Below are 14,807 nucleotides of genomic sequence, written 5' to 3' on the forward strand. Positions count from 1 at the left end.
AGAAGAAACAGTCAAGAAATTCTGACTATTCCCAGAATACAGAGTTCCTCAAGATTAAAAGACCCACCTGAGACAGAATGCCCCTTAAAATCACTTCACTCAGAAAGGATGACACATAGATATTAGAGTCAGAGTTGGATTTGAATTCACATCCACCAATTACTAGGCAATTGACCTTGAGCTAGGTGTTTAATCTCCCCAAGCCTAAGTAGGCATGTGTAAAATATAAAATATTCCTCTCCTACCCATCAAGCTGTTGGGAAGACTAAGAGAGGTTATGTATGTAATACATTTCGCATATGGTGACTGCACACTAATGTTGGCTATTATCATTATTTTTTTATCTTCACCTGGGGACATTTTCTCATTGTTTTTAGAAAGAGGAAAGGGAAAGAGAAAGAGAGGAACATTGATGTGAGAGAGAAGCATCAGTTAGTTGTCTCCTCGAATGTGCCCCAACTGGGAACAATACTCCAACCACCTGAGAGGCACACCATTCAGGGCTTGGCCATTATTATTATTATTATTATTATTATTATTATTAAAAGAAATACAGGCTGCTTAAATCTTTAGAGAAATGGATTTGAAACAGACATCAACATTTTTCACTAAAAAAAACAAACATTTTCTAGGTTTGGGAAAATTCCCTCTAATTGTATAGCACAATGAAAATGAGAAAAAGAACTGTATATGATAACCAAACCAAATAAATTATTTTCTCTCCAACTTCAGGGAAAGAATCACAGCCAGAAATGTAGTCATTTTTACCTCTGCCTAAAAATATGTTCCATGGAACAAGCTGTAAGAAGAATTGTGTGCAAACAGAGAACATCCCACTCATCAGTGTCTGCATCAGGGTCTCTTATCAATGAGAACCGAAAGTCACAAGATTCCATTAGCTGAGAGCTATCAAGGTATTGATGAGGCTGTGGGAAGACTTGTCCTTTATTGTAAGCTGCCTCGACACACTTTCTTGATAGGGAAAGGGGCCTGCAGTGTCCTCTGCATGCTTAAGTATCTTCAGAAATACAGGGAGGGGGGAAGGATCCCATTAAACCAATTTTATCTTAGCCAAGGACTGCATCACCTGTCTGAGATCAATATGACTCACAAGACATATAGGTGGTTGATAGAGAGTAAGTTATCTTTAGTAAATTATGGTAGGAGGTGATGTGATTGGAGGTGGGGAGGGGGACACTCTCTTTTGAAAGATTAAGCAAGAAACTTTCCCACATAATTTGACATATCTCAAAAAAAATGTTTCCAGCAACTGAATCTAAAACAGGTACCATTCCCTAAGGTTCCATTTGCTGTGTAGCCCAGATAAATAAATGAAAGCTGCCACTTCTAAGTCTAATTGTAAACATTTTTTTTCAAAAGGAGCTATCTCCTCTGCTGGCTGGTGTGGCTCAGTGGGTTGAGTGCTGGCCTCTGAACCAAAAGGTCACTGGCTTGATTCCCAGCTAGGGCACATGTCTGGGTTGTGGGCCAGGTCCCCAGTTGGGGGCATGTGACAGGCAACCACACAATGACGTTTCTCTCCCTCTCTTTCTCCCTCCCTTCCTATCTCTAAAAATAAATAAATAAAATATTTTTTAAAATAGAAACCATTTCCTAATAAATACTTATAAGCCATACATCACTGGTTTCAAAGGCCAGTATGTTGGCTATTGCTCTGACATTATTTTCCAAAGTATTTAAAAGGGGCACTTCATTTTACAACAGACCTGATCAGAAGTAGTTAGAAAAAACAGTATTGTATATGAATATGGTATTGTGTATTTATATACACTATAGCAGGGGTGCCAAACTCATTTTCACTGGGGGCACGTCAGCCTGGCAGTTGCCTTCAAAGGGCCAAAACAATTTTAGGACTGCATAAACATAACTACTCCTCAACTGTTAAGGAATTGAAATTACATTGGGTGCTTTGAAGGCAACCGCGAGTTTGATGTGGCCCCCAGTGAAAATAGGTTTGACACCCCTGCTCTGTAGTATATAATTAAAGATATAATATATAATATGTAATTGCATTATATTCAATGTAACATATAATTTTAAATATAAATTAAAATTATATTTAAATAAGAGAACTGTGATTTAAATCTTTTAGAAAGGAAAATGTTTCTATAATTCAATCATCCTTACAATTATCCTATCTTGTGAATTTGCATTTGTGTTTTCTTAAAGCAGAATGCTTTTATATTAATAGATACAAATGCACATACATGCATATATATATAGATACACAAAACAATTATATTGCTTATGTTTCCCTCAAGGTCCAGTATTTTGAAGCATGAATAACTAGAAGAAAATATAAAATCCTTATAAATTATTGAGAGAATAACAAAGGTAGACGAAGTTTGCTGGAAGATGTAGGAATGCAATGGAGTTCATGGTGTGCCTTGAATAAACACACGTACACAGAATGAGACTCTGGCTCATCACTCCACAGTCATTATGAATGGGATACTGAAATAACAAGGGATCTGAGTATTAAAAAACCATCTTGAGGATCAAAGGCAAGAGCATCATGTTTCTGATGGCTCGTACTCTAGATGTGTGACAAGGGTGCTATAAATCAAAAAGGAATTATATATATATATATATATATATATATATATATATATATATGTAGCACCCTCAGCCTTTGTCTCCATCATTATTGAGGATTAGTATGGAAGTATCTTTCCCCATAAGGGAGTCCCTGATGACACAGAGCCAGATATGCCCATGACATTCCACCCTTCCAGATTTATCTCCGATCTCTCCTTTGGTATTCCACTAAACATGAACAGCCCAGGGTCCCCACATTGCTAAGTCATGCTGGTCTATTTCCATGCCTTTCTTGCTTACACACCAGCAGGAAACAGAGGAGCAAGTCAGATAAAGGTAATGCCAAAGGTCTTCAGGAGGTCAATTATTCCCCTCTTCAAAGGGCTAGGGATAATTACATCTCCTGACACATCCACCATGGATATCATAACTACTGAAGCAAACAAATACCTTAGAGTTAGCACAATAGCATTATCCTCAGGAGTCATCCCCAAGAAGTGGATGGGAAGAGTTAGGTATTTGGGTGATGCCATAGACTATTTGCCTACCCCCAAAATTCACATTTTGAAATCTGGACCCCAGTGTGTTGATATTTGGAGGTGGGTCTTTGAGAGGTGCTTAGGTCATGACAGCAAATTAGTGCCCTTATTAAAAAGACCCCAGAGAGCTCTCTCAGCCTTTCTGCCACATGAAGACACAGAGAGGACAACCAGGAAGCAGTCCCTCACCAGATAAAATCTGTTGGTGCCTTGATCCTTAACTTCCAGCCTCCAGAAATGTGAGAAATAAGTTTTTGTCATTTATAAGCCATTCAGTCTATGGTGCTTTGTTACAGCAGCCCCAATGGACTGAGACTGGTGATAAATGGAGAAGAGAGAATTTCAATACCATTTAGCTTGAGCCTCTGTCATGGCAACTTAGCACATTTGTCTTAAAAATTGATTTATACTGATAGTCCATCTTTACTACCGAACTGGAAGCACCTTGAGTACAAGGTACCATATTTTATTTATCTTTGAACCTTCACAGTGCACAACTCTACAGATTCTCTTAGATTCATGCAATACACAGATTTGTTCAAATGTTCACTCCTTCATGAGGCCCTTCTAGACCCCACCCCAATCTAAAATTACCCAAATCCAAGGGAGAAGGGACTTGTCATTTTGTTGCTCTGTCCTCTTTACCTGAAGTGGTAGACATAGTGAAAGTGTTTATTGGATGAATAAATGAAGCATTTTGTAAAATAACTCTAAAATAAAATCTGAAAATAATAAAAAAGAAAGGAAAATAGGCTAGGTTATTGGGCAAAAAGGTAAGCAAACTTTTTTATCCAGAAATCTGATGAAAGGCTATCAGAGTCACATCTAAGCAGAGGTTCATAGTATTCCAGTGGAAATGACTTTGACTGCTTTAATTTAGAAGTGTGTGGCCAGGGTCTAAGCCCTCTTTGTCATTGATATACTTGACTGGCAGACATGGATCTTCCCTGTCACAATATCTGAGAAGCTAAGTAATGACTGGCATCACTTGAGTGGAAAATTCTGCACACTGTCAATACAATGGGTGTCAGAAGCACATTGTTACTCATCCTAATCAGAGTGATTGTACATGGGGATGGCCCAGAGAAAGAAAAGGAAATGAAAGCCTGTCTGTGGGCAACAATGCAACTTCATTTAACCTTAACAGACCAGGCAGCTGATATCATTTCTCCCTGGCACTCACAGAGATTCTAGTGTCAAAACAGCTTCTCATTTGCAATGTATGACAATTTCCTCACATCTAAAAAGACACTGCCACAAGTCAATAGACTATAAATTGCACTTGGAAATAGGATCATCTTAACTAAAGCCTGCCTGCTTTCCCCAGGAGGCCAATGGCTGCTCCCCCTCCTTTTAATAATTTGTATGTTTAGATGTTCGGTCAATTTACTCTACACTTGTAATGTCTTATAGCCAAGACCATCAATCAGATTCGGTGTGACAAAAATATCCTGCTACAATATTACAGGTTATTAAAGGGATGATGGGAATGGGCTGCATGCATTTACTGAGGCCTTTTTTCTCATTTCAAAAAAGCTGTCATGGACCTAAACTGGTGATTCATCTTTTCTTCACTGTCAACAGGTGACTGCTAAAAGTAGACTCTGGTGAGCTACTTTCATGCATCTCTTTTATCTCTTCAAACACCTCCATCCAAATTTCTTTTTCCCCTACCCTTTCTCCTTATCCTGGAAACAGGATAATCATTGTAGAGAGATCTATGTGGAAATCTAGCCTCAATCATTTTGGGCTATATGTTTTGAAGAAAAAAGATATTCCATGGAATTGCTCAAGCTACTCAGGTTCCTATTATTCACCTACAGCAGAGGCCACACTGACCTTTGAATACCTCTATTTCATGCCTAAAGTTTGGGCCATGTGTGAAAAATTATTTATTAATGAGAATCTAAGTTTTTAGATATTTCTAGAACTCAAGATGCTTGTTTGATTGCTGTTCTTTTAGATAACCAGACAGATTTAATATAATTATTTGGATTCACAGCACTTTATTCTTCTGAGTCTGAAAACTAAAAACACTAACAACAAAAGTATCACAAAAGAAAATATGTGGCATTATTAACATCAATGGTTCCTATTTTCCACTTCATTTACTAGTCTTCTACAATCATTTAGGTTTCTAAATGATTTAATTCAACATTTAATTCAAATTCTTAAAGTTCTGCTAAGGCTTTACACGATTTATGATACACCCTCAAGGAAAACATTAAGCATTTCTTTTACTGGTGTACAAATGCTCAAAATGGCATCAAATCAAGCTCTGAGGAGCCCCAGCTTCATACAACAGCAACCTAGATGTGAAACTTGACACTACTTCAAGACTAATCTCAAGCATATGTCATCATGCTTTGAAAGCCACAAGCATCACAAAGTGGATTTTTGTTTGTGTTTCTAATGCCAGGGAAATAGTTTAAACACTGTCCTTCACTTAGTCATTCCAGTGGCAAAAATTTCTGAGCAACTACATGTTCAAAAGCAAACAATACACTATCATGTTTCTTTATTTTAAGAAATTATTAAGGAGGCTCTGATCAAGATGGTGGGATAGATAAATGCAGTACTTGCCTCCCCCCACAACCACATCAAAACTAAAAGTAAAATACAGAACAACCATCACTGAGAACTGCCTGAAATCAAACTGAACAGAGGTCCTACAACTAAGGATACGCAGAAAAAAAGCCACTTTGAGACTGGTAGAAGGGTTAGAGATGTGGCTGTTAAATATTAGGAGGGATCTTGGCTGCAGAGGATCCACTGAGGAGCCAGGGACCCAGAGTTTGAGTGCCAGGAAAAGAAGTCCCCATAACTTCTGGCTATAAAAACCACAAGGCATTGTGACTGAGTGAGAAAGGCAGCTGGAGTCCCAGGCATTTCTCTTAAAAGACTGGCACATGGATGTATTCAGACTCACTTACTCTGAGCTCCAAAACCTAATCAACAGTTCAAAAGGCACCAAGAATATGATGGGAGGAACTAGATTGTTTGGCTTTGGGATGAGGGTTAGAGGGCAGTTTTCTCCCAGACAGGAATGCTGGCAAAAGCTATTGTTCTTTTGCTGAGCCTTCCCCCTACAGAGACAGGCAGACATAATATTTCACTCTCCAGCAACCTAACTAACACTGTTAGCCCTGCTCTGGTGATTTCCTGAGACCCTACCCCAGTAAACTTACAGGCCCACCTAAGCCACCTCCAGTGGCTTTTCAATACAAACAGCCTGTCTTGGCTCATGCTTTGGACTTTTCTAAACTCTCTCAAAGGTTCACAAACCCTAAAGAAACAGCCTCTCACCTTGGCATGCCCTAAAACTCTTGCTATGTGGCCCCATACCTGGCACTAGTGGCAGCCAGACTCTGTTCACAGCTTGGCTTCTCCTGACCACCTACAAGGCCAGCACAAATGGCAGACTGCTTTGTAGCTCAAGCTGGGTGGCAGGGCACAGGCAGTAGCTGACCTTGGCCTGTACCTCCTAGGAGGCTCTAGAGCCAGCATACCTGGAGGTCCTATATCCAGTGCATCTGGTGCTTCAAACCACTACCCAACAACCTCCAGAGTGACACACTCAAGCAGCAGACTCAGTGGGTGCCAGAGTCCCCACTCTGGACTTGTTGCAGTCAGTTCTCATAGCCTATAAACCCAGGGGGCCATCCATCCCATAGACATGCACACAGCAATCAGTTCTCAACAACAGGGTGCACACAGCCCACCTGGGGTGCACCTGGAGCACCCGGCTTGGGTGACTGAGGAGGTTGTGCCACTGGGCCCTACAAGATACCTACTACATAAGACTACCCTACCAAGATTAGGAGATATCCCAATACATAGGAACAAACATAGAAGTAGCCAAAATGGGAAGGCAAAGAAAAATGTGCAAAAAAAAAAAAAAGAATAGAAAAAATCTCCAAAGAATTAATGAAATGAAGGCAAGCAAACTACCAGATACAGAGTTCAAAACAATGGTTATAAGGCTGTTCAAGGAGCTTAGTAAGAGCTTCAACAGCATAAAAAAGATATAGAAACTATAAAAAAGCAATATCAGGAATGAGAAACATAATGTCTGAAATAAAGAATACACTAGAAGGAATTGACAACAGATTTGATGAAGCAGAGGATTGAATTTAAAAGACAGGATAGCAGAAAATGCCTAATCAGAATAGCAAAAAGGATAAAAAACATTTTAAGAATGAGAATAGTTTAAGGGACCTTGGGGACAACAACAAATATAATAACATCCTTATACTGGGAGTATGAGATGGAAAAGACAGAAAGCAAGGAATTGAGAATCTATTTGAAAGAATAACAACTGCAAATTTCCTTAACATGGTAAAAGAAATAGACATACAAGTGTGAGAAGCACAGAGTCCCAAACAAGATGAACCCAAAGAGGTTCACACCAAGACACATCATAATTAAAACTGCAAAAGTTGAAGACAGGAAATCTTACAATCAGCAAGAGATGGCTCCTCAGACTTTTGGGTAAGATTGAATGTAGTATCTGTTCTTTTCAGTTAAATATCTGATATGTCCTCTATCCAAGGACATTATATAAAGTGGATTTTTGAAGCTGGGAAATGGAATGGGAGCTTGCTCCATCCACTCCACACATCAACCTGGTATTGCAGTATTTCCCAGAATGGTGCACCAGAAAAAAAAAAAAAAAAAGCAGCAAGAGAAAAGCAGTTAATTACCTACAAAGGAACTTTCATAATACTTCCAGCTGATTTCTCAACAGAAACTATGCATAAGGGATTAGCATATAATATTCAAAGTGATAAAAGCAGGGAACTACAACCAAAATTGCTTTACCCAGCAAAGCTATCATCTAGAATTGAAGGACAGATAAAGAGGTTCCCCAGGCAAGAAAAAACTAAAGGATTTCATTACCACCAAAGCAGTATTACAAGAAATGTTAAGGGTCTTCCTTAAGAAGAAAAAAAAAAGGTAAAAAATACAAATAATAAAGTGACAATAAATACATATCTATCAACAATTACTTTAAATGCAAATGTTTTCATTGTTCCAATCAAAGATATAGGGTAGTTGAATGGATAAGAAGACTCTTACATATACTGTCTACAAGAGAAACACTTCAGATCAAAAGACACACAAGATGAAAAGTAAAAGGATAGAAAAAGATATGAAAATGGAGACAAAATTGTTGGGGTAGCAATACTTGTAACAGATAAAATAGACTTTAAAACAAAGGCTATAACAAAAGACAAAAGGATTTAACAGTTCCACTTCTGGGTATTTAACTGAAAAAACCCAAAAACTAAATTGAAAAGACATACACATCATGTTCATTGCAGCATTATATCCAAAAGCCAAGATATGGTAGTAACGTAAGTGTCCATAAATAGATGAACAGATAAAAAAGTGGTGCATATATACAATGGAATTTGACACAGCCATTAAAAAGGATGAAATATTGGCTCAGAGAAGGGTACCAACCAGAAATGATTGTGTTTGTTGCCATGGTCCTAGAGAAGACAGTGATTACTTCAAAATACATTTTATAGGATCTAAGATAGTGGAGGAGTAAGTGGAAGCTACAGTAACCTTCTCCCAGGACCACTCTGGAATTACAACTAAATTGTAAAGAAATAATCCTGAATAACTAACTAAACACTAGCTGGAGAAAAGCCTTACAACAATGGACAGAAAGGAAAACCATTTCACCACAAGACTGATAGGGAGTGCAGAGGAGGCATGAGAGGGTTGGCTAAGCTCCCATGGGCAGAAGCTGAAGTTATGCAAGGATATTTCAGTGGACAAGGGGGTTCCCCTTGAGAAATATGGGGTCTAAACCCTAAGCTTGTCTTTCTAGCCTACAGCACCAGAGTGGAAAGGAACCCAAATAACACCAAGCTGTAAAAGCAGCAGGATTTCTGTCTATCAGAGACAACTGGAAATGCAGAGAGCCTCTTAGAAGGCAAACACAAAATTTCCCATGCAGCTACTTACCCTAGGCTCTGGCAGAGGAAGGGCAGAATTGACTAGAGATTCTTGAGGAGAGTCTAGGGTTGGTGGCTGTGGGGAGAGAACTAAAGGAACAGATGCCAGTATCCCTGTAATGAATCATTCCCTAACCTGCATGAGCCATCTTTCTCAGGCACAGCACTCCTCTGAAAAAGGCATCAGCCTGAGGGGCAGCAATAGCCCTGCCCACAGGACTTACTCTATCCCACCCTGAGGAGCTTAAGCAGGGCTGCTGATTACAGGTTGAGGCTATATAATTGATTAGTTTAACAACTAAGGCAGAACTCTGGGAGCTCCATGAGACTTCAGCTGAACCTACCAAGGGCACAATGCTAATAAAAGTTGGCCATGGTACACAGCAGTTCTTTCTGCACACAACAGGCCCAACAAAGAGAGGCTAGTGCAGTGGATAGTTGATAGCTGAAAACTGGTTGACATGTGCAAGGCACAAGAAGCATATGACAAAAGCCTATACAAGAGTCTATGAAAGATATTCAAATAAGCAGCCAAAATAAGAAGACAAACAAACAGACCTCAAAAGCAAGAACAAGAGAATTCTCCAGAAGAAGAGCGAACTGGATGCAAGCAATTTATCAAACATAAAGTTTAGCATAATGATTATAAGGCAGCTCAACAACATGAAAAAAGACATAGAAACCATAAAAAAGGACCAGTCACAAATAAAGAATGCAATATCTGAAATAAATAATACACTGGAAAAAATAGACAGTATGTCAGAAAAAAAACAGAGGATCAAATCAGTGATTAGAAGACAAGATAGAAGAAAATGCCCAGATGAAGCAGCAAAAAAGAAAAACAGGGAGCTTAAGAAACACTTTGGATGACATGAAGCATAAAAATGTGCACAGCATGAGAATACCAGAAGGAGAGGAGAGTGAGCAAGAGATCAAGAACTTATTTGAAGAAATAATGATGGAAAACTTCCAAAACCTATGAAGGAAAAACACATAGAAGTCCAGGAAGTTCAGAGAGTCCCAAACATGTTGGACCCAAAGAGGCCTACACTGAAGCACATCATATTTAAAATGACAAGACTTAAAGACAAAAAGATAATCCTAAATGCTGCAAGAGAAAAGCAGATAGTTACATACAAGGGAGCAGCAATTAGGTTGCCATTTGATTTTTCAACAGAAACATTTCAGGCCAGAAGGAAGTGGCATGAAATATTCAGGGTGATGAAGAGCAAGGACCTACAACCAAGGCTACTTTATCCAGCAAGGCTATCATTTAAAATCAAGGAGAAATAAGGAGCTTCCCAGACAAGAAAAATCTAAAGGAGCTTCTTAACACCAGTACTTCAACAAGTGTAAAAGGGCTTGCTTTAAGAAGAAAAAGAACAAGAGTCACAAAAACAGAGGAAGATAGTCTGACCTTAAAATAGCACTAAATATGTATCTATCAATAATTAACTTAAATGTAAATGGTTTTATTGCTTCAACCAAAAGACATACGATAGCTGAAAATATAAGAATAAAAAAATCCATATATATGCTGCCTCTAAGAGACACAAGAGATTAAAAGTAAAGGGATAGAAAAATATATTCTATTCAAATGGAAAGGAAAAAAAGACTGGAGTAGCAGTACTTACATATGACAAAATAGACTTAAAAACAAGGCTACAGAAAGAGACAAATAAGGATACTATATAATGATAAAGGGAAAAATCCAAGAAGAGGATATAACACAGTAAACTTATACACACCCAACATAGGAGCACTAAATATGTAAAGCAATTCTTCATTGCTATAAATGGAGAGATCAACAGAAATATAGTCACAGTAGCAGATTTTAACACCCCATTGACTTCAATGGATTGATCTTCCAGGCAGAAAATAAACAAGGAGACTGTGACCTTAATTTACTTGATATCTTCAGAGCATCTCACCTCAAAGTGGCAGAATATATATGCTTTTCAAGTGCACATGGAACATCTCTTAGGATAGACCACATGTTAGGACATAAAACAAGTCTCAATAAATTTAAGAAGACTGAAATTATATGAAACATCTTATCTGACCACAATGCTATGAAACCAGAAATCAATCACACAAAGAATACTAAAAAACACTCAAAGATATAGAAGCTAAAGCTCATGTTTTTAAACAATGAATAGGTCAACAATAAGATCAAGGGGAAAAAATCAAAAGCTACCTTCAAACAGATCAAAATGAGTACACAACAAACCAAAATATTTGGGGCACTGGGAAAGTAATCCTAAAAGGGAAATTCATAGCATTGCAGGCTTATCTCAAAAAAGACAAAAAGGCTCAAATAAACAATCTAAATTTACACTTAAAGGAACTTAAAAAAAACCCAAGTGAGTAGAAGGAAGGAAATAATAAATACCAGAGCAGAAATAAAGAAATAGAATCTAAAAAATGATACAAAAGATCAATGAATCTAGGAGCTGGCTCTTTGAAAACATCAACAAGATTGACAACCCTTCAACCAGACACACCGAGAAAAAAAAGAAAGAAAAAGGACCCAAATAAATAAAATCAGAAATGAAAGAGGAGAAATAACAACTGACAGAAAGAAATATAAAGGATTTTAAGAAAATATTAGGAACAACTATATGCCAATAAACTGGACAGCAGGGACAAAATGGATAAATTCCTGGAAATATACAATCTTTCAAAACTAAATCAGGAAGGATCACAAAATATTAATAAACAGATTATACTTAATGAAATTGAAGTATAATCAAAAAACTACCAACAAACAAAAGCCCTGGGCCCGATGGTTTCACAGGTGAATTTTACCAAAAAATGCCAAGAAGAAATAACACCTCTCCTTCTGAAACTATTTCACAAAATTCAAGAGGAGGGAAGGATCCCAAACTCATTTTATAAGACCAGTATTATTTTATTTCCAAAACCAAATAGAGACACTACAAAGAAAATTATAGACCAATATCCCTGATGAACATAGACGCTAAAATGTTCAACAAAATATTAGCAAACCAATACAGCAATACATCAAAAAGATCATACACCATGACTAAGCAAGATTTATTCCAGGAACACAAGGTTGGCACAACATTTGCAAATCAATAAATGTGATTAGCCACACAAACAAAATGAAAGATAAAAATGACATGATAATATCAATAGATGCAGAAAAAGCATTTGATAAAATCCTATACTCATTTGTGATAAAAAAAAAAATCTCAGCATAGTGGGATTAGAGGGAACATACCTGAACATAATAAAATCCATATATGGCAAACCCACTGCCAGCATCAAACTTAATGGGGAAAAACTACAAGCACTCCCCTTAAGACTGAGAACATGACATGGATGTCTGTTTCATCTCACTATTCAACATAGTACTGGAAGTCCCAACCACAGCAATCAGACAAGAAGAAATAAAAGGCACTCAGATTGGTAAGGATGAAATAAAACTATCTTTATATGCAAATTGTGTGATAATGTACAACACAACCCCAAAGATTACACCAAGAAACTACTAGAACTGATAAATGAATTCAGCAAAGCAGCAGGATACAAAATTAACATCCAGATGTCAGTTGCATTTTTATATGCCAATAATGAGCTAACAGAAATTAAGAAAACAATCCCATTCATAACTGCAACAAAAAGAATAAAATACCTAGCAATAAACCTAACTAAGGATGTAAAAGACCTCTACTTGGAAAAATTATAAGACACTGAAAAAAGAAATAGAAGAAGATATAAATAACTGGAAGCACATATCATGTTCATGGATTGGAAAATTAACATCATTAAAATGCCCATACTACCAAAAGCAATCTATAGATTCAATGCAATTCCTATCAAAATTGTAGTGATGTAAGTCACAGAACTAGAACAAACATTTTAAAATTTATATGGAACCACAAAAGGCTTCACATAGCAAAGTGATTCTGAGAAAGAAGAGCAAAGCTAGAGAAATCACACTACCTAATATCAAGATATACTATAAGACCATGGTAATTAAAACAGAATGCTACTGGCATAAAAAAAAAGACACATTGATCAATGGAACAGAATAGAGAACCCAGAAATAAACCCGCATGTGTATAGTCAATTAATATTTTACAGAGAAGCACATACAATGGGCTAAAGATAGTTTATTCAATAAATGGTGTTGATAAAATTGGACACATACATGCAGAAAAATGAGACTAGACCACTTTCTTATACCACACACAAGAATAAATTCAAAATGAATCAAAAACTTAAATGTTAGACCTGTAACCATAAAAATTTTAGAAGAAAACTTAAGTAGCAAAATCTCAGACATTGCTTGTATCAATATATTATCAGATATATGTCACCAAGCAATGGAAGCAAAAGAAAAAAAAAAACAAATGGGACTACGTCAAACTAAAAAAAATTTGCACAACAAAAAAAATCAACAAAATACAAAGAAAACTCACAAAATGGTAGAAAATATTCACCAATACATCTAATAAGGGGATAATATCCAAAATGTATAAGGAACTTACAAAACTCAACAGCAAAAAAAAAAAAATTTTAAAAATGGGCAAAGGCTTTGTATAGACACTTCTGCAAAGAGGACATATGAAAGATGTTCAAAATCACTGATTATCAGAGAAATGCAAATTAAAGCCACAATGAGATATCATCTCACACCTGTCAGAATGATCATCATCAATAAATAATCAAACAACAAGTACTGGCAAGGATGTGGAGAAAGGGGAACCATTTTGCACTGTTGGTGGGAATGCAGATTGGTGCAGCCACTGTGGAAATCAGTGTGGACATGCCTCAAAAAAATTAAAAATCAATCTGCTTTTCAAACCAGCTATCTGACTTCTAGGAATATCTCCAAAGAAACTCAAAACACTAATTAGAAAGAACATAAGCCCCTCTAAGTTTATTACAATGTTATTTACAATCACCAAGATACAGAAGCAGCCCAAGTATCTATCAATAGATGAGTGGATAAAACTATGGGACATTTACAGAATGGAATACTACTTGGCCATAAAAAAGACAGTTTTAAGATTTCTGGCCAAGGTGGAGGTGTACATACATATATTTTGCCTCCTCACACACCAAAGAAAGACAATAACAAATTTTAAAACAAAAAATAACCAGACTACCAGAAAATTGAACCATGTGGATGTCTGACAACCAAGGAGTTGAAGAAGAAACATTCATTCAAACTTGTAGGAGGAGCAAAGATGGGCAGCCAGGGCCAGAAAGGACATGTGGCAAGGCAGTTGCTGGGAGACAGAGCAGGTGAGGGTTGGCTGGCGGACCAGGTGGTCCCATATTTGTATGTGGAGAAACCAGGAGGAACAACTGGAGAACAAGAAAGACCAAGCAACCCAGGGTTGCAGTGCTGGGAAATAAAGCCTCAAAGCCTCTGGCTGTAAAAATCTGTGGGAATTGTGTCAATGGGAGAAACTCCCAGCCTCACAGGAGTTTGTTGGAGAGACCCACAGGACACTAGAATGTACACAAACCCACCCACCTGAGAATCAGTGCCTGAAAGGGCACAATACTTGTGGGAAGCAAAAAAAAAAAAAAAAAATGATGGGAACTGGGGCAAGAGCTGAGCAAGCACCGTTGTTCCTTCTCTGATCCCTCTCTACAGGGAGTGCCACAATGCAGTGAAACGGTTGCCCGACCCTGGAAAATGCCTTAAGGATCCACCCCTTATAATGTAACAGGTATGCTGAGACAAAGAAATATGGTCCAA

General features: G+C 37.5%; 1 non-coding gene across 1 annotated transcript; it reads left to right on the plus strand.

The window, feature by feature from the left end:
• Positions 1 to 7,569: 7,569 nt before the first annotated feature.
• On the plus strand, positions 7,570 to 7,760 carry LOC114493480. Its single transcript, XR_003684150.1, has one exon. It is a non-coding gene; the product is annotated as a U2 spliceosomal RNA (small nuclear RNA).
• The last annotated feature ends 7,047 nt before the right edge of the window (positions 7,761 to 14,807 follow it).

The sequence above is a fragment of the Phyllostomus discolor genome, chromosome 1 (assembly GCF_004126475.2).
Source record: "Phyllostomus discolor isolate MPI-MPIP mPhyDis1 chromosome 1, mPhyDis1.pri.v3, whole genome shotgun sequence".
NCBI lineage: Eukaryota > Metazoa > Chordata > Mammalia > Chiroptera > Phyllostomidae > Phyllostomus > Phyllostomus discolor.